At 46.0% G+C, this 21,416-nt stretch overlaps 1 protein-coding gene across 2 annotated transcripts in view; it reads right to left on the bottom strand.

Moving 5' to 3' along the window:
* RASSF7 (Ras association domain family member 7) overlaps positions 1 to 8,991 on the bottom strand; it is a 122,345-nt gene extending 113,354 nt beyond the window's left edge. Inside the window, exons 1-2 of one of the 2 annotated variants that reach the window (XM_073347118.2) lie at positions 8,837 to 8,991; positions 8,506 to 8,578 (exon numbers count right to left, since the gene is read on the bottom strand). The gene's annotated coding sequence lies outside the window, so the exon portion shown is untranslated. The remainder of the gene's footprint in view (positions 1 to 8,505; positions 8,579 to 8,836) is intronic. The other variant, XM_073347117.2, reaches the window with a different exon arrangement.
* Between the last annotated feature and the right edge of the window lie 12,425 nt (positions 8,992 to 21,416).

Genomic DNA, 21,416 nt, shown 5'->3' with positions numbered 1-21,416 from the left:
CAGGAACTTCAACCTGGATCTTTTCAGCCAGCCACAGCACTGCTTAGAAGCTCTACTGAGACCTTGCATTTCCAAGCAATGTTCAGAAGTTTCAATACAGCCTTGATCAACACATGCTGCAGGCAGAGCACAAGTAGTAGTGTTATTAGGAATTTGGAGATCTGAGGCAAGGTTAATGTTGGGGAACAACACCCTCATCCCGAGATGATAATCATCAGTATATGCAAATTGCCATGGTGCCTCCATCTTCACAGCCAAGACTCACAAGGTGATAATGGAACTTTGAAACTCATCTGTCCTTGCTGTTGTTGGGGGAAGAGGTCCAAAAAAAAAAATGAAGTTACAAATTGGGGTATATGGACACATGACATATAGGAGAAGGGGGAGGAGGCACCTAAAGAAGAGGCTACTGCCAGGCAGTGTGGCGGGGAAGCAAAGGGAAAGGTGGAAAAGAGGCTGGGCCACAAAGCAGAACAGCAGCCAGCAATTGTGAGCCCTAGCAACGCCTGCTCCTTATCCCCTCACAAATCCGGATGGCACAAGGCAAGAGCATCAACATGCACAGTGTCTGTCCCTCTCCCAAGGAGCCAGTTTACACGTGGACCCCCAGCGTGGGAAGAAACCAAATGTGCAGTGGGTTCATAACCATGTAGCCGCTCAAGAGACCCATTTCCTCTTAAGATGCTAGTTTTGTTCCATGGCAACCAGCCAAAGCCTGGGATTCTCCCTGACTCCCAATTAAATCAGAGAAGGATGAGCCTAGGATTGAGATCTGAGACCTGGAGTAAGATGAGGAAAGCATCGACTGCTGCAAGGTACGTTGCTTTATTAGGGACAGACAGCCATGCTAAACACGGACTGCCTGATACAGAGAGCACTACCGGTTATACTTCCAGTCCCAGTACCGCAGCCAATGCCTAGGGCTACACAGGACAGCAGGACCCTCTGTCAGCCCAGAATGCAGTATGCTTTCTCCTACCTATATGCCCCATGTAGCATGTCTAGTGAAGAGAAAGATAGAGACACAAGGAGACAGGGGGCAGTAGGGGTTGGGTGGGCAGAGGATCCATCTATACTATAAAAGAGGGTCATTTGTAAAAGTACTTGCAGCGAACAATTTATACCCCCAGTCTGGGTGAGGCAAGAGGTACTCTCTGTGGCCCTCTCTGCTCTGTCCTATCCAGGCTGACAGGTCAATGGGAAGGGAGAGGCTAGGAGTGGAAATAAGTTGTTGGTGAGCAAAAAATAGAATGAAGAAAACCAGTCCATTGTCAGCTGGTGATGCACCCTGTACTTCCTGGAGTGTGAATCTGACCTTCCGAGCTGGGATACAAGCACTGGGAACCATCCACTTAGTACCAAAGGATGTGGCTGTCATCATGGCAGCAGAGCTGGCATTCACGCAGTAAAACAACCTAGGTGGGACTGTGACTGACTGTCTCGTTTTTGGAAAACAATTGTGGTCCAGGCCAGCAGCAACCTTGAGATGTGCAGCTTCCATTAAATGGAACTCAAATAACAAAAGGACTAAAGATGTCTGAGAAGAATTCCTCCTTCCATCCTCCCCAGCCGTTCTGGGTAATACTCATCTCCTCAAGTTTCCTCTGTGGCAAATCATGACCCAAAAGAAGCTCCCTACAATCCACATTGATATCATATGCAAACGGACACCCAGGAAAGTATAGGGCTGAGAGCAAGGTTTTGCAGTCATTGCTAAATGTGATCTATGGAGGGATGATGTGCAGGTCAGAACATATGACCCCCACCTATACAGACACTCCATACACATCCTTCCCCCTCCCATGAAGCCAGTCTGGGTTTGAACATGTGCCCATCCCAGTTAAATCAAAACCATCTCTCTCTCACACACCACCAACCAGCCACCCACACTCAAATTGACCCTTTATTTTTTTGCTCATCACTCTCTTCTCCAGACTAGGCCTTCTGTGACAGCTCTTCCCCCCCACACCCCGCCCCACCTGCCTCTGTAGTAGGGTCTCTTTCCCAGGGATTTTTTTCCCCAGTGTAAATAAAACTGAACAGTGGGAAAGTGCTCAGTGCAAACACACACATATATATCTCCAGTTACAGGTAAGATGTAAACACTGCTGTGAATCACAGCCTTAGCCATAGCAACACATATCAGTGCTATAGAGACAAAGGCTTTGAGATCACAAAGTAGCTGGAAAGGCACAAAAAGGAGGAGGAGATGGGCCAATCAAGGCCTAGGGAGTGGCTGGCTGGTTGCAGAAGGCAATGGCGCAGAAAGATGAAAAGCCAGGCATAGTAAGAAATGGATCAGGTGTCTCTGGATTTGAACACTGGTACGTCTGACTCTTTCTCCCCGTGTTTCACACTCACTCTGGCTGTTCAGTGAGACAAGGGCTTGTGTTCTGACTTAAACTGCTACCACCAGCACCCCTCTGAATATAAACATGCTGCCTTGGCCAACACACAGAATAAAGCATGCTTATCATTCCATGGTGCCCGAATAAAGACATGCCACAAACAAAGAACCAGATTGTCTAAAAATAATGGTGCTGCGTCAGTGTGGGGGCTGTGAAACAAAATGATATGAAGTGTTTGTCTCAGCTGCTTTATCCCTCTATTGTAAGGCAGGCTGGGTGATTAGAGCACCGGGAACCAATGGTCATTCATCCAATGGCTGGATTTCCACATTCCTTCCAAGTGAGACTGTATTTCATTAACAGGCTCTCTGGGCTGGGGGCGGCAAGACAGATACCACAGGTGCCACATCATCGCCAGTTCTGCAGCACACAGAGTACAGACAACTTGGGCCATAACCTCAGCTGGTGTAAGTCAGCCTGGCTCCACTGATTGCCACGGAGCGACACTGATTTACGCTAACGGAGGATCTGGCCCATCATTTATCACTGCACAGTTAGCCCTGAGATGGTGCTGAAGGGACAGCCCTGCGAACTGAACTCTTGCTTTATCCAGAGAAGAGATACTGCACGTTACAGCAGTGCCATGAGGCCCCAACTGAGATCAGGACCCCATCCCACCACGTGCTAAACAAACGCACTGTCAGTCCCTGTCAGGACTCAGGGGAGCTGGGTTCTATCTAGTCTCAGCTTGGCCACTGGCCTACTGAGTGCCCTTGGGTAAGTCCCATCCCTGCTCCGTGCCTCAGTTTTCCTATCTGTAAAATGAGGATAAGGCTACTGATCTCCTTTGTAAAACGTTTTTAGATCTATGAATGACAAGTGCTATATAAGAGCTGGGTATTACTATCATACATACAGTATTATTATTTTACAGAGAGGGAACTAAGGCACAGTGAGACTTGCCTCAATGCAGAGGCAGGATTGCTCTGTAATTTTCCGTTTGACTAAAATCAATTATTTTTTTCTTGGTGTAAAGGTTCAGTTCCAGACTTTTAAGGATGACCTGGATGTCTAGCAATTAACAATCTGTAATGCACCCCAGGAAATTAGGGATTGCTTTCTGGTCTTGATTGTTTGCTCTCTCACCCAGCCTGGGGCATGGATCCCAACAAAGGACAAAACAGAGGGATAGCTTTTAATTGCTCAAAGCCAAGATTTTCAAAAGCAACTAGTGATTTTGGGTGCCTCTGTTTTTAGGTGCTCAACTTGAGATACCTAAAAGGGGCCCAGTTTTCAGAAACTGCATCGCATTTGTCCTCTGAAAATCAGACCTCTTTAAGGTGCCTCCCACTGGACACCCAAAAATCAGTAGGCACCACTGGAAATCTTGGCCCAAACCTGACTCCTCTTGCAGATCACACTGTCTGGTGCAGAAGGGATTTCTGGCTAGTGCTCATAAGCTCAGAGTGGCTGCAAGATGGGGCATACAAGGGTGGAAAAACAGAGAGAGGCTGAGGAATTCTTAGAGTTCCTGTAAGAAATCAGATCACCCCAAGTCCTCTATAGGGAAAAAAGAAAGAGTCTCAGCTTTCTTAACCTCTTTCCAAAATCTCTCCAGGAGCATTGTGACCCTTTTGGCTCTTGCAGAGAACTAAAATCTCTGGGCAATGTCCTCTTGAAAAATGTGGGGTTTTTTAAACCAATTTGATCTTCGTCATGCTGCACCACCCAAAAATAGAAAAAGAGATTACAATAAACCACCCATCGTGTACAAAGAGAATGAGATTAGAGACAGTGATACAGGTTCAGAAGCCTTCTCTGGACAGCTTACAAAAAGAAGCCATGCAAAACAAGATCAAACCTAAGCATGATTATTTGGAGAGAAGGGAGGGAACTTGAAAGACACTGTTTGGAGCAATGCAAATTGGAGCTGTAGGCATGTGTTGAGGAGGGCACAGGAGGGTAACTAGGTTGGGAGGCAGAGATGAAAGGGTGTTGAAGGGTTAAAGGGCTATATTGAGCACACAGAGGAGACTAAATAGATTGGAGGGTAAAAATCCAATAAGGAGATCTAACAGTAGGGAGCCAGGCCCTGAAACAAGGAGGATGATAATGTTAGCAGCCAAGGAAAGGATTAGAGAGGAGAGGTAAGAGCAGATTTACAGCTGGGCAAGAGGAAGATGCCAAGATTTTAATGAAAAATAAATAAAAGAGGAGTTTTACCTGGAGAGGAATTCAAACTAAAACGTTAGCTTTGGCAACGTTCAAAATCCAAATATCGCAGCTGGCCCCTAGCTCTTTAGTAGCCCAAATAGCTTCAAACTTCAGGGAAGTTTGAAACTAGATCCAAACTTTCCAGAATGGGTCCCCTCTCCTCTAGTATAATGAAAAGGAATAAACCAGGAAAGAATGTGTTATTATGTTGGGGTTTTCCCCCCTATCTTTTAAATATCAACCCACGGTAAAATAAAAACTGAAAAGGAAAGGACCTGTTATGTCATCTAGTCTATTCCCCTCAACTCCCAGTCAAAGCAGGATTGGGCTCTAGAGTCAATTCTCTAGTGTTTGCAGTGGAATGTCTATAGAGAAAAACAAAATGGATTTAATGATGGGAAAAGTGTGTTACTGCAGTCAGCACATGGCAAAATACCTAGACAGCTCACAAAAACAGGCTACATAATTATCTCTTTAGAAGAGAAAGGGAGAACTGTATACAAATTATGAAGAGAAAAAAATAAGCCGATTACCCACGGTATGCAGTGCCAATTACTTAAGCAAACAGGATCAGGAAAGCTGGCACAGCTAGAGGCTGTGAAACAGAGAGTCTGGGCAGAGGGGAAGGCTACAAGGCCGGTAATCTGATCGACTGACCACAGTTGTCAGTGCCCCGAATACAACCCTTCCCCATGGCATCAAAAGATAGTTAGTTGCATGTAGCTAATCGAAAACAACTTACCCAAAAGTAAAGATGGGCAAGAGAGGCAAAGTGTGGGTCTGAATCCAAACAGATTACAGGTTTTCATTCAGACCCATTAGAGAGACCTGGATTAGAACTTCCCCAAAGCTCTGCAGCGGAGGAGGGAGTCTCTATACATGGGTTTCTGGTGCAGGCCCATTTCTCTATGTGATGATTGTTCTGACGCGAGAGTGTTAGAAAGCCGCATTCTAGTGTCTTTGATCCTGCATGAAGCTGGGATCACAATGATCCAGGCACACAATCCTGGCATCACTAAACTGTTAGTGTGTGTCAAGGGGGCGTAACAGCCTCCTTAACTAGATGTTACGATACAATGCCCATGGTTCATCCTCAGAGCCAGAATGGCATGGGAAACGGCAGAATAAGATTCTCCTCATACTGTTCCACCACACCTGGTAGACAGGGACCACCCCTACGGCCAAAGGAGTGTTCAGTCTTCATGCTCATTCAGTCTTCTTCTTCTGTGTTTACCAACAAGGAGGCCATGTAATGCTCCTTTGGGGAAGGTGGACACTTGTCCACTGGGAACCAAACCAACAGCGTCAAGCTCATTTCATGCCATTCAGTGGTCATCAGATCGAAACAACTTTTAATCGCTACGAGTTCTTGAATCTCCAGCTGAAAGGTAAAATAGTCTATAACCCTTTACCAAGCTCCTGGGGCATCCAGTCTCCCTGCCAAGAATTAAAGCTCACTAGCTCTAGTGGGGAAGGGTACAGTGATCACAAGGCGGAGTTATGTGGCCGCAGCTTTAACTCCACTAGAAAGTGACTTATAAGAGCACTCCATCCCTAGGGCCAAGTTCACCCTCGGCTATTCCCATGTCACTAAGGCGTACATGTACCCAGCATAAATGAGAGCAAAATTTGCTTCCTAGACATCAAAAAGCTATAGAGAGACCAGCATCTTGTCTCCCTCTCCTCCCACTTCATTTCTACTGGCTGAGTGGTTAAAGCACTCAGCTACCATCCTGAAGGGCATGAGTTGGAGTCAATCTCAGGCTGAAAGGCCACCTTCAGTTCACCCAGCTGCAAAATAGGTACTTGCTCCATCAAGTTCGGGCAGTCAAAGGCAGTCAAATGTGATGCTGGCCACATCAGGCCTCTGTGGACAGCTGGCTGTGAAACTGACGTGCCTTAACCTGCATCAGCCCAATGAGCCATTGGCTTGGGGGAACTTTGTCTAAATTTCCTTCCCTCCTTCTAGGTCAGCCTATAGTGAGACCACCAATGGCCAGTCAGATACTATGGCCTCATTTGTAAAGCTGCTCAGGATCCATAACTCCAACTGAAGTCAGTGGGAATTGCAGCTGTCCAGCACCTCTGGAAATCAGGCCCTATCAGTCCATCTCTCATCTACATCATCGTGGGGAACTATACTGTTTTGGCCAAAAGATGGAGCATACAGCCTCAGAGGTCTTTTCCAGCTTTCTTTCCTATAAGATCTACCCTTCTCTCCCCTCCCCCCTCCCCTCCCCCCAATGACCAACACTTGGCTTTTATTTTGCTACTAAATAATCTGACAGATATACAGCTCAGTAGCATTACATTTTGCATGTGTTATTGGCTAGGAATTAGATATACTGGCTAGGACATAATGAAGGCCAGTGACAGCCCAGGCTAGAACACGAGCAAGCGAAAGCATCATTTAAATTTCAGTTGCTGCAAACACAAAGAAGGATAAAATCTTGCCCAAGCCTAATGTTAATTAGATGGCACAGTCCCTGGGTAGGCTTTGTACCTTCTCCCTTTGGGATTAAGGAGAGGGGTGTGAGGATCAGCAAACTGAATGGCTGACAGTTGAAGGTTAACATTGGGTCAACAAGCTCTTTTCCCTGCCTTTCAGTTCTGAGACCTGGCAGGGGGTATAACCAAGGGCTTGCAGGGACCACATTTAACAAAGGGAATTCTCCTTTCTTTTCAGCCTCTTCTCCTCCATCGGAGATGAACGGTCTTTCCCTCCTCATTTTTAGAGTTGGGCAAAACTCCCCCAGTCTGCCAAATTGATTCTAATTTATAATGGCTCTGCTGATTTATCAGCCTGATGCATTTGCTTTCCAGACCCAGCTAACACCTGGGTCTGGCCTGGGAACCCAGCCCAGATCCCTTGGATGAAGGATGCAAGAGGAAAAAGCCAAGCGATTATTTTCCTCCCATTCAAAGCTAACTAGTCTCTCTTATGGAATAGCACAGCCTCTCCTTTGCATCTCTGACTGGTGATGTAGCCAATCTGCTTGTATGTTGACATTATAATTTGCATGGACCCAAACTTCTGGAAGGGTTTATCACTGGATTAGGACTCAGAGCACTGGGTACAATTCCTGGCTGCAACACAGGCTTCCTATCCTATGTGACTTTAGGCAAGCCTGATTCTCAGTTACACTAATACCCCTTTACACAACAAGAGTGGTGGAAAGAGGGCACTGTATAATTATACTGGATTTATAATGCCTGTAAATGTTCCTGTGTAGACAAGCCCTAAGACAGCCTCCAACCTTGGAAAGAAATCCTTGAAAGTTTGGAAGAGATGTTTGGATCGGGGGTTTTGGTTTGTGCCCATGCCTATGATTGCCCATGTCTATTAATAACATGTAGAGGGCTTCACCTAAACAAAGGAAGAGAGCTGCAAAAAATAAAAGGTTCTGAGAACCGTTGTCCTAAAATAAATGAAAATAAACTGAAGCCTGAGCACTTAAGATCCATCCAGGAAATAGAAATTGTTTGTCCGGCTTTGGAGCCATTGATCTCAGAGCTGCACGCCCCAGTCGCTGTCGTAACCAACCATGAATTAGGAAGCATCACCCACCTCCCTCTGTATTTTTAAGTGAAAGGACCTTGCAAAGTCTCATTGCCAGAGTGTTACCTGGGTGAGACAGTCGTGAATTCTGACTCCCAGAAAATAAATGCTTCCTAGATTTTGTCCAGTCCTGGGTAAATCTGCTCCTTTAACTGAAGACGGCCAGTAGAGCCAACATTTTCAAAGGTCCAAGGTGGACACAGTAGTTCTCTCACTATGGTCTACCAGAATAGACAGACTGCCATGTGGAAGATACGGGGGGGTTGTGAGAGGAAGTGACCCAGGATAGGAGCTTTCTGTTATGAGACGATCGGCATGAGATAAAAAATAAGAGAGAACCAGCAACACAAGTGAAACACTCTGCATGCAGCATTCAGTACTTACGGTCTTTCTCCTGCATCTCTTTTCTCCTGCCAGCTTATCCAAGTCTGCCGGTTCCAGGACCTGCTGGATTTTTCTGGAAGATAGAGATTTTGTCTGTTTATGATGTTATTCTGCGGCCTATTAAGTTCTTTCCCTCCCCAGGTTTGTTTAGCCATCATCATGTTTAGCCTATGATATCAGGAGCCAAGGCAGCCATGTCACAATGTCCCACTGCAGTGTACTATGAGATGGCTGCGACTCCAGATATTATGGACATGGATGCCAGCTCCCTTGGCATGTGCTGCTACAAAGCTGGCATAACAGCAGCCACTGGATTAACCCACCCCATCACCTTCAGCTGAAAGAGAAACCTGGGTCCAGTCCAGTCACCTTGCCACTCTCAGGACTAGTTCCTCCACTGATCTCTCTCCAGCACACAGTGAAAGCGGATCACCCACGCCTGCCCCATCTGACCTAGACTGACTTTGCTTTACACTCTCCAAACATGGCTCTTTCCTGCCACTCTGCCTCTCAGCAACAGGTTTCAGTGGTCTGCCCCTCCCTTTAGCACGGTTACTATGGTGACATCAACAGAGACCTAAGTAGGCCCCAGGGACAGAGACATGCAGCCAGTATGATTATGATCACGAAACCCACAGAGGAGCAGGAGCTGGCAGCTGGTGAGTTATAGGGACATAACTGTGTGGGGCAGGCACCTGGGCAGCTCCATCTACTTGTATTGGGAACATTTACAATCCAGCCTGAGCTAGTCAAGCTGTATTCAGATGCAGCCCTTAGGGGAAAAAAATCTTACAGAATGTAATCACAATGACTAATCTTTCTATAGACTTCTGGGCCATCCAGTGCCATTTAATTGTATCCCTACTACAGGACAATGCAAAAAACAAAAACAACAAAACAAAAACCAACCCAACCCTACAGAAAAGTTACCATTTTCTCTTCACTGCTATAGTTTATTTTGGGATACAGTAATTGATACAGAACTCCATTACATTTCCATACAACCCTGTTACATTCTATAATCTGTTTCCCTAAGGGAGTTTGCATTAGTAATGACTATGTTAATACTTAGCACTTACATAGTGCCTTCCATCCAAGGATCTCCAAGCACTTCACAAAGGTGATTAAGCATACTTATCACTGTTTTACAAATGTGGAAATTGAGGCACAGAGATTAAGGCCACTGATTTCGAATACCTCCGTTTTTGGATGTCCAACTTCAGACACTTTCATCCCAGTTTTGCCAAGTGTTGAGAACCCACAACTCCAACTGCCACCAACAGGACTTGTGGGTGCAGAGCAGCTCTGTAACTTGGGCCCAGAGTGCTTTGAGATGGACACCCAGAAATTAAGGCACCCAAAAATCAGTGGCTGAGCTTAAAAACATAGCTGACAATGATTTCTCCAAGACACTCAGCAAGTCTCCAGCACAGATGGAATTAGGAGCCCGGTCTCCTGTCACCCACTCCTATGCCTCCCACAATCATGCTCATAAAACCTCAAGAAGCACAGTAAATGTGGAAAAACCTTTCAACAGATCATTGTGGAGCAGACAGGTGGAGAAGAGGGCCTCCATGCAGAGCTCAGAGGAGAGACTGTGGCAGGGAAGCTGTTCAACAGGGGAGAAATCAGTGACTTCACAGAGATCTGTCTGTGACATGTGAACCAATCAAGAGCCGTTCTAAGCCAAACCTCTGCCAGGCAACAATCTAAAGTAACCTGCAAGCCATCCATATACCTACCGAGAGCTTCTCCCCCTTATTATTTTCTCTAGACTCTGTTGCTTCTATTATGGTAACGCTGCTCTAGATCCATAGGTTATAAGGTCAGAAGGGACCACTACAATCTAGCACAGCGATACTCAATTAGATCTACCCGCGGGCCAATTTGAGAATGTTATAACAAGAGGCGGGCCATTTGCACAGAAGGCTGACAAAATAATTATTAAAAAAACCCCACTTCAGCTGTCAATAAATAAAGACCTTGATTACAACATAAGTATTAGTTTCAGAGTAACAGCCGTGTTAGCCTGTATCCGCAAAAAGAAAAGGAGTACTTGTGGCACCTTCGAGACTAACCAATTTATTTGAGCATAAGCTTTCGTGAGCTACAGCTCACTTCATCTTTTTACTGTCAACTTTGCAACATTTCCTCCGGTTCACATTCATTTTTTGGCTCCGTTTCCATCACTAATGAAAAAATGGGTAGGTTCATAGCTCCATTGCAACCGATGCTATTGCATGAACTTAAGATCCAGTAAGCAGGGCTTAATTTGTGCTGGGCTAGCTGGGGCTGAGCCCCAACACCTCAAGGCTTGGCAGTTCATAACCCCAGCACCTCTGGGCTCCTTGCCAGCAGCCACCGCTTTCCAGGTGCCCAGCTCTGAAAGCAGCACCGCCGCCAGCAGCAGCGCAGAAGTAAGGGTGGACATACCATTCAGCTTCTTTGCCTGTCTACACTAGGGGCTTACACTGGTGCAACTATACCAGTGGCTGCCCACTGATGGCTGTGATGGCAAAGGCAAGATCTTAGGTCAGATCTATGCTATAGACCTATATCAGCATAACTACGTTGCTTAGGGGTGTGAAAAATCCCCATCCCTGAGCAATGTAGTTATACCAACTTAGCACTGTCTACCTGGAGGGTTATGTCAAGGGGAGAACTTTTCCTGTTGACATAATCCACCCCCCAAGAGACAGTAGCTAAGTCTGCCGACAGGAGAAGCTCTCCCATCGGTGTAGTAGCGTCTTCACTAAAGTCAGAAAATACAGGGAATCATGAAATACACTCTTTCCTACTCCCACAAGTACAAGAGACAACGTTCCTTCATTAATTAAATGAGATGTCCTGGATCTGAAAAGGAAGTTTCATCACCTCTTCCCTCAAGAGTTACCCTGACAAACCTGCAGGCCACGAACAGGCCAGGTACATTATGGGGAGAAGAGTCATCTTTTCTGAAGTAACCGGAGCAGACAGACTAATTGCCTTCTCCAATAGGGCAACTCGGCTGTTCTCAATTATCACAGCTCACTCACTTCATGCCCCCGCCCCCTTACTTTCCTGTAACTTATCAGAGTAAATTGCACCAGTTCAGCACATCTACCGTAGGCATTTGGACCAGGTTAGTAGCTACATCAGTGCAAACTTCTAGGGTAGACAGAGAATTTGCCTCCTCAAGGGTATGTCTATACAGCAACTAGATACTTGTAGCTAGCCTGTGCCAGATGACTCAGGCTCACAGGACTCGGGCTGTGGGGCTGTTTCATTGCTATGTTGACTTCCCGGCTCAGGCTGGGACCCAGGTTGTAGGACCCTGTGAGGTGGAGGGCAGCAGCCTGAGCCTAGAAGTCTACGCAGTAATGAAACAGCCCCACAACCCGAGCCCTGCAAGCCCAAGTCCAGGGCAGCCACAGGTTTTTCTTTACTGTGTAGCCATACCCCAAGAGGCTTTCAGTTGTAGGGTTTCACTTGGCAGGTCCTTCCATGATCTAATTGACTTCACTGAGGTAATATGGTTCCTACCTGCTAACAAAGATTTCTTCTCTTTTTAATTGCAGATCAATCTATAACAGTAACTCTTTGGAGCTGGTGTGAAGAGCCAGATAAAGAATGGATGGGTAAGTACAGAGGCAGAAAGTGATAACAATGGGGGGCGGAGGGGATGCAGGACAGGAAATTAACTCCTTTTCCTTGTCTCACCCCTATAGGATATACCTGTCTGCAAGGTCACACATAGACAGCAGAGGTGTTCACAGGCCACTTCACCTTGAATGGTCTCTTGAACTATGTGATAACTATTTATGTTGAACAATCTGTTCCATCTTGTAGTTAGCTGTGATACACTGAGTTCCTTTCCCAGACTGGAATAAGAGCTCTGTGTAGCTCAAAGCTTCTCCCTCTTCCACCAACAGAAGTTGGTCCAATAAAATTTTATTAAAGCTAATATTAAAAAAGTATATAATACATAGGTTGGGAAAAGAGTGTCTGTACATCTGGGTATAGTGCTTAGATTATCCACAAATACAAAGATAGGTTTTTAAAAATCATATGATCCATAGAGTACATAACCAGCAATAACCCAAATTTAGGTGGATAGATTTAACAATACGAATACTCAGGTACATCACTCATGAAAAGTTGTGCAGAGATTTGGTTGTGGAAAGCAAAATATATCAATGAGTAGAGATTGTCCCTCAGTAATTGAGAATTAGGTGGGTTGTCCATTTAGAAAATACAATCCATGAGGAAAGCATTTGTTACTTTCCTGACTGCGCTTCGCATAGGTACTCCAGCTCCTGGTATTGCCTTGTATTGTATTATCCTTGTAGTAGTTGGAAAGGCCCAACAAAAAAAATAACAGAACGCCACTAGTCATCACCTTCAGCCCCCAACTAAAACCCCTCCAACGCATCATCAAGGATCTACAACCTATCCTGAAGGATGACCCATCACTCTCACAGATCTTGGGAGACAGGCCAGTCCTTGCTTACAGACAGCCCCCCAACCTGAAGCAAATACCCACCAGCAACCACACAACAAAACACTAACCCAGGAACCTATCCTTGCAACAAAGCCCGTTGCCAACTATGTCCACATATCTATTCAGGGGACACCATCATAGGGCCTAATCACATCAGCCACTCTATCAGAGGGTCGTTCACCTGCACATCTACCGATGTGATATATGCCGTCATGTGCCAGCAACGCCCCTCTGCCATGTACATTGGCCAAACCAGAGAGTCTCTACGTAAAAGAATAAATGGACACAAATCAGATGTCAGGAATTATAAACATTCAAAAACCAGTTGGAGAACACTTCACTCTCTCTGGTCACTCAATTACAGACCTAAAAGTCGCAATTCTTCAACAAATAAACTTCAAAAACAGACTCCAACAAGAGACTGCTGAATTGGAATTAATTTGCAAACTGGACACCATTACATAAGACTTGAATAAAGCCTGGGAGTGGATGTGTCATTACACAAAGTAAAACTATTTCCCATGTTTATTTCCCCCCACACGCACTATTCCTCACACATTCTTGTCAACTGCTGGAAATGGCCAACCTTGATTATCACTACAAAAGGTTTTTTTTCTCTCCTCTGGTAATAGCTCACCTTACCTGATCACTCTCCTTACAGTGTGTATGGTAACACCCATTGTTTCATGTTCTCTGTGTATATAAAATCTCCCCACTGTATTTTCCACTGCATGCATCCGATGAAGTGAGCTGTAGCTCACGAAAGCTTATGCTCAAATTTGTTAGTCTCTAAGGTACCACAAGTCCTCCTTTTCTTTTTATGGTAGGGACTAATCCAATTAGTGGTAGTGGACTAATCCAATTAAAAATGCAATAGCTGATGTAATTCTGATGTTGATTTAGTGAAGCCCAGGAAAATTATCCCAAGGAAAGTGAAGAACAGGAACATCAGACACTCACAATAAGCCTTACTCCATAAGGGCCAGCAGTTAAAACTTCTCAAATTCTAAAATACAACAAAGCCACACGAAGGGGTCAAGCAACAGACACTTCTTCATCTATTTCTCTCCCATACCAAATGGCTCAAGTCTCAAGTGCTGACGTCAACAGAGCGACTCCTGATTTACACTAGTGTAAGTGCAAAGGAAATCAGACACACAGAATTAGAGACTTGGGGTCTTTTGCTGACTAACTTGCAGTGTTATTTTGCACAAGTCACCTGCCTCCAAATTTTCAGAAGTCGTCAATAATTTGAGATACCTTCAGCTTTGGGGCAAAAATCAGCGGCCCTTTAGAAAATGTTGACCTTCATGGCTCCGTGCCTCAGTTTCTCCAATTGTGAAATGGGAGTAAGAACCCTTGCAACTCTTTGTAAAACATTTTTAAGATCCCAAGAATGATTATAAATCAGTGCTTCAGAGGGCATGCACAAATCTCGGAGCAATTAAGCCACTTAGCATACCCCACACCACAGTGATACAAAGAGTGGATTACACAGGGCTCTTTCAAACCTCCCTAGCTCAGTGCAATTAAATCCTTACTCTTTTCTTTAAACTAGACAATGAAATAACTATATGAGGCCAGTATCGGCACACAACAGAGGTGAGCAAACAGTGATAAAACATCAGAGAGCCCATCATGAGTTTATCTTAAGATCAGGGACTGCCTGATGGGTACATCTACACTGGCAATTTTAGGGAGATCTCCTATCTTTCCCTTAACAATGGTATTTGGGAGGGTGAGAGGGCTAGCACATGGAGCAGGGCACATTGGTGCTACCACCATACAAATAAAGAAATCAATAACAATAATAGTGTAGTCTTGATGCAGGCATTTTTATCTCCATGTTGTCTTGCACAGATCAGGTCTAGATAACATGATGGTAAAAAGGACAGTGGCTTGTCACTCTCCCACTCTTAATCCCAGTGGTAGGAGATTGCCCTAAAATTGCTGCTGTAGACAAGGCCATAAAATAATTCCCATCCTTTGATGCCAAAGGCAGAGGGCGAAACATCTCATTCCTAGTTTCTACACATATCTGTCTTTTAAAGGTCAGGCTAATTGTGGTTTAGCCCCTTAACGCATGCTCCCAAGGGAAGAGATTGGAACAAAGAACCCCATTATCACCTAAGGCTTTGTCTTCACTGCTACAAAAAGGTGTGCTTTTACCACAGGTTAACTCAGGCCTGGTCTACACTGCCATTTTACCACACTGCAACTGTCTTGCTCAGGGGTGTGAAAAAACACCCCCCTGCGCGCTGCAAGTTTCAGTGCTGTAAAGGGGCAGTGTAGACACTGCACCAGCACTGGGAGCTGCACTCCCAGCCCTGGTAGCTACACCCCTCATGGGGGTGGTTTCTCCCAGCGCTGGTGCCGCGATTACACAGTACATGCTTTAACGTTGCTAGTGAAGACATACCCTTAACAGGCAAAAACCCAGTGGGGATGAGGAACTGTAGTGTTACTATGAGGTAGACTAGGTGAGGTCAACCCAGGTAGGCGTGTAGTGCTGACCTCCCTTAGCCATCTTGTGGTAAACACGACAGGTGCCTGTCTCCACTAAGATTTTACAGCAAGGAAACTGTTTATCCCACTCCAAAAAACTCACCTTTTTGGCAGTGAAAGCATAACCTTAGTTGACCAAAGATGAGTACAGGTACAAAGGAATCTGCAATGTGACAAAAGCTCATGACAGCTCTGTGTGTACTTATGTATTTACGCACTAGCCCACAAAGCATGGCCTGCCCTGGGTCAGACTGTGGAGACCGTAAAGTATTCAGCAAAAGTGGCTGATTCCATTTTTACCTTTTTTACCTTTTCAATTAAATGTTACTGACTTTAATGGGATGGCAAGGTACCCTATACCGTTTACTCTTGTATAAGCCATAAGCTAACCCTTCTACTTTGTAGGGGTAGAGCTCAGTGCCTCAAAATAGGGTCTCATGTTCTTTGTAAGGGGCTTTGTGTCTTCCAGAGGGGGAAAAAGCTGCCCACCAGCCCCTACTTCTTCCCTCCCTACACCCACAATCCTACAGGTTCCAGCTGATTGGCCGGAGCCTTTCTCCAAAAACCTCCACTAAAGCAGAGCCTGGTGGAGTCTGCCAACTTGTGTGGACCCTGTTGTAATAATTACAGTCCAGCAGAGGCTCTTCACAGCTTTAATGCTAAGCAAGCAGAAGGTGCACTGCGCAGAGCATTTCGGATCCCAACCAAAGAGCAAAGGGACACAAGCCTCGAGGCTTCCCGCCCCCTCCCTGTGTCTTCTCACTGGGCAACAAACACCGTGCACATAGCACACCACGCAGCCAGGATCCTGAGCAGCGATGCTCGCTCTCACCCTCCCGCACTGGCTGTTCCGACAGAGCTCCACAGCAGAACTTGTTTGATCTTCGTTCACAGGCAATGACCTGGCATGGCATTGCTTTGAACCAGTAATGAGCTCTTCCACGAACGCCCAGACTGGAAAGTGTAATGTCCCAGAAAGATCCGACCACCACCACCTGCCCGCTCTGTATTCATGACCGAGAGAGACCGACTCTCCTTCCCCCTCAAGAAGAATCCATCCCAGTCTTTACACAAGATCCAGTGCACACGGGGACAAAACTTTGGGAGTGTTAGTTACTGCCACCTACACATGGAGCTGGAGAGTGGGTGTGTTTCAATTAAAATGACAGGCCGAAGAGGAAAGGCATATTGAGGGTCACATGCTGCCTGGGAGATGATGACAGCTTGATGTCGGCTCTCCTCAAGTGAAATTTGATCTTATTATTCATCAGTGTTTTCATATCTCATTAACTACAATGAGACAAACTCACCATCCCAGAGCGCCCTCTCACAGTGAGGCCCAGCATGGCAACACTTCCACCTCCCCTGGACTCCTATGGCCTAGCGTGATGATATGGCCCTCAGGCCAGGTCATGCTACCATCCAGCCCTTCCGGAGTATCAATGCCCTGCACTGCACTAGTCACCAACACAGGTTCCATCCCCTCCAGGGCTCTTTCAGAACAGGGGATTCCCAGACCACTCCCTGGGGCTCACCTGCAGAAAAGCCCCAAACAGAACCACACATGACGTAAGCCACTCTGACCATCCTACGCTTCAGCTTTAAGTCTCTCTGGCTTCTCCGCAGCTCCGTGCTCCTCTTCCAGAGCACCAACCCACAGGGCTACCTGCCTGGGGTCTTGCTCCTTGGTCAAGACCCGCCACAGGGACTCAGGCTACTCCTGTTGCTTCTCAGTGTCTGTGCCGTCCCTGGCCCTTTGGCAGAGCTCCCTTCTCCGATGAAGTGAGCTGTAGCTCATGAAAGCTTATGCTCAAATAAATTGGTTAGTCTCTAAGGTGCCACAAGTACTCCTTTTCTTCTCAGGAGAGGCTCCCAAGGCCTTCTTGCCCTCGCTGCTTTGAGTGCCTCCCTTTATGGGATGACCCAGCTCCTACCCAGCTGGGTCTGCTAAACAAACTGTACCTAATGCACCCTCCAGATGCCACGAGTGAGCTAGCTGAGCCTTTGGGCTCCCAGTAACCTTTTTGCTGTCCACGTGAGGTGTATACACCCCATCAATCACAAAAATTCAAAAAGTTTAAAAAAAGCACACCAAAAAACACTGCCCAGATATTTCTTGGATTGCCACAGATGGATTCAGATGGCTAAATACATAAGAGGCCAAAGACTCACTTGCTTAAGCAATCTCCTCCTCCCTAGGACAGTGGGATGCAGAGCTTAGCACAGGAGATAGCAACTGAGAGAAAAAAACCAGGCATTTTAATAGACACACATTCCCTCAGAGATGAGGGCTCTCATGTTAAATCCCAAATGTCTTACTTAGAAAATGAGCTACTAAAAGTAGCTGGTGATACAAGTGGCATAAAGGGGGATTTGTCTTCCATGATCTGAGGGGATGAGCAGCTCTGAGGAGAAATTGGATGACCTGGAAAACAGGCCAAGGGAAACAATCTCCATATTCTGGGCATTTCAGGTTTAGAAGGGAACGATGCCATTACATATCTTTAGAAAAGCCTCCAGGCCTCCTCTGGTTAGACGCACAGCTCTCTCGTTTTGAAAAAGAGAGGGCGCACAGTGAAAAACAGGTGGGAAAACATGAAGCCCAGGGAAGGGAAAGTCATTTATAAGCTCCTAATGTGGGATGGGACTAGGAAATGGAGAGAGTTGAGCAAAAGTTGAGAGACAAGGAGCAGGAGCTTTATATCTTTGTTGAGCTTTTCAGCAGAGCTCAGCAAGAAAAGAGCAGCATTTAATGAGTGGGTGCAGATTCCCAGGTGAACTGGCTGTGAGATACGGTCTCACATGCGCTGCTATCTCCACCAGGCATTTGGCTGCTTTGACCAAATTCTTTTAAGACTTCATTGAAGGGTATGGCTACACTACGAAGCTTTTAGTGACACAGGTGTCCTGCTACAGCCGTGCCGCTAAAAGCCACGCAGCGTAGCTGCTGTTTGTCAGCGGGCGAGCGCTCCTGCCGACAAAGCGCTGTTCAGACCGGCACTTTTCGTCAGTAAAACTTTTGTCGTTCAGGGGTGTGTGTGTTTTTTAAACACCCCTAAACGACAAAAGTTTTGCCGACAAAGTGCCGGTGTAGACAAAGCCTAAGGCAAGACACACAGCTCCAGACACACAGCTCTGAACTGACTGGAAAGAGGCCTATGTATCAACGGGGTCCATTCCTCTACAAGGTCAGGATATAGATCCCCAGTAAAGGAGCATCAGCACAACTCAAGTCTTAGGTCTTGTCTGTATTAGAAAGGGTTTGGCAGTACAGCTATACTGGTACAGCTATCCAGGCAAAAACTCCTAGCGGAGATGCAGCTTATTTTAGCAAGAGTTCTTTTGCCAGTATCGCTTATCCCAGTTCCCCGAACGAAATAAGCTACACCAGCAAAAGGACTGTTTTGCTGGTATAACTGTGTCTCAACTAGGACTATGTCTACACTTACAGAGTTTTTGCGCTGTGAATTTCACCAGTGATAGAGAACCGGCGAAAGTAGAACTCTGGTTTGTGTACCCACTCAATTCTTCAGGAGTCAGAGTGTTTTCACCAGCAGCACTTCCATCCCCGATGAGAGCAGCGCTGTAGGGCAGCTATCCCACAGTGCAGCTCTCTCAATAAGTCTTGTGGGAAGGGGGGGGTGAGAGGAAGGCATTCTGGGTCCCTGCTCAGTGCTCCGTGCTGGCCTAGCATGTCCCAGCAGCCCTATTACTTCCTGGTTTCTTCCATGGGATTTTTTAAAAAACCGCCTGCTGTCTGGCTGCTTTCCCTGCCACATCTACAAGCAAACGGAAAGTAGGGTGACCAGATAGCAAGTGTTAAAAAATCGGGATGGGGGTGGTGGGGGGTAATAGGTGCCTATATAAGAAAAAGCCCCCAAAATCGGGACTGTCCCTATAAAATCGGGACATCTGGTCACCCTAACGGAAAGGGAGTTTCAAACTTCCCGGGGCTTATAGGGGGAGGGGCGGACCTCCGTGCAGCAGAGCAGCAGAGATGCTGGCCAGAGTGGCCACTTTTGGAACTGTGGGATATCCTTCAGAGGCCAAAGGGGGTTTACGCTGGTAGAACGTGTCTTCACTTTCACAGCAGCACAAAAAGAACAGCGGTAAGAGCTATATGCCTCTCGTGAAGGTGGTTTTCTTTTTGCGATGAAACTTCTGAGTTTCACTGCAAAAAGTCATTAACAAGTATAGACACTCCCGCTGTTTTAGTGTAAAAAAGGGACTTTTTGCACTTTAAATGGTAAGCGTAGGCATACCCTAGGGCTCTTGTGGACAGGGGTGTGAGTTTTTTCACATTCCTACCCGACATAGCTATGCCAGCAAAATTTTTAAGCGTAGACCAGGTCTCGGTGTCATTAATCCCAGACTCTTAGAGGTCTGATGTACAACAGAGAGGTAGAAAACCATAGGTTGCACCTGTTCTGTCTGCTGCCATACGTGCAGGGACTGACCTATTTTAGAACACAGACCTCTCTGGAGACATTATGAGCCTGATCTAAAAACAGCCTCTATTTTTATAGGCCCAATTTTTCACCCACTATTAATTACAGGCCCAAATCATAGCACTTAGACATCTAAGGCCTCACCTACATTCAGTTTATTCACTGATTAATTAAATCAGGGCAGCCCCCTAGCAGAAATGCAGTTATGTCGACAGAGAAGTGTTTAATCAAAACAAGTTATACTGAAATAACCATGTTTCTATTGACATAACTGAATGCACTAGGGGACTGCATCAATTTAACTAAATTGTTTTTTCTATAGACCAGGTTCAAATGCTATGGATTGTGTCCACAAAATTGGAAGCGCTATCCACACAATAGGAACTCTCTTCTTCCTTGTGTGTACTAGATCCACTTACCTATGTATTTTGTACTCATCAACCATCTTTCCCTCCCATGTTTCTGACCCTCGTCTCAACCCAACCTTGCCCCTAGTTTGGGCAGTTCAATTTCTCTGTTGGGTGGCCCATATGTGAAATGAGTCTGATACTGTCAGTCCAGTTCCTAGCGGACAGGTGTCCACATCACAAACGGAAGTCAGTTAGCACCCTGGCTGGCAGTCTCAGCAGGGAGGCTGGGGACTGAATGAGCCATGGACACTTTACAAGAGGTTTCCCACATCAGAGCTGAGGCCTGTTAACAGAGCAGCGTGGGGAAGGTTTGCACTCTCATTGTCCATGCCTAGGGTGACCAGCTAGCAACTGTGAAAAAACGGGACAGGGGGTGGGGGTAATAAGTGCCTATATAAGAAAAAGTCCCCAAAAATGGCACTGTCCCTATAAAAACAGGACATCTGGTCACCCTATCCATGCCGCATCTGTTCTGTGGACAGAGGACTTCAGTCTCCAGTACCTTTCATAAGCACTTTATTTGCACACACAGTGCGCACAGTGCACACACAATGCGGCATGACTTCAGCTTCACATCAATTCTATCTGGGAAAATGCTAGTGTAAAACTGGAGTAATGCACTGTTGAATCGCATGCACAATTATCGATGACATCAAACACCACACATACAATAAGGCGGAAACGGTTAATCTTTTATTAGCCTATACAACATGTTCGTGTCTATAATTATCATTAATAGAATAAGAGAATGGGGAACGCTGCATATGCTAGTTTCTTATACTCCTGATTTTTAGTAACAAGTACAATAGAGGCAAATAAGCATCCCCCTCAGCCTTAACACTGAGGGCTGGACTGTGACTTGGGCCTGGTCTTCATTAGGAAATGAGGTTGGTATAACTACTTTGCTCAGGGCTGTGAAAAATCCACACCCCTGGATGATGTAGTTAAACCAGCCTACCCCCCCCCTCCCCAGTATAGACAGCACTAGGGCAATGGATGAATTCTCTCACCAACCTAGCTACTGCCTCTGCAGGGGGTGGAGTACCTACGCTGTGCGGCAGCGTTTTA

The sequence above is a fragment of the Lepidochelys kempii genome, chromosome 6 (assembly GCF_965140285.1).
Source record: "Lepidochelys kempii isolate rLepKem1 chromosome 6, rLepKem1.hap1, whole genome shotgun sequence".
NCBI lineage: Eukaryota > Metazoa > Chordata > Testudines > Cheloniidae > Lepidochelys > Lepidochelys kempii.
The sequence above is the reverse complement of the archived record's forward strand: the minus strand, read 5'-3'. Positions and strand labels throughout refer to the sequence as shown.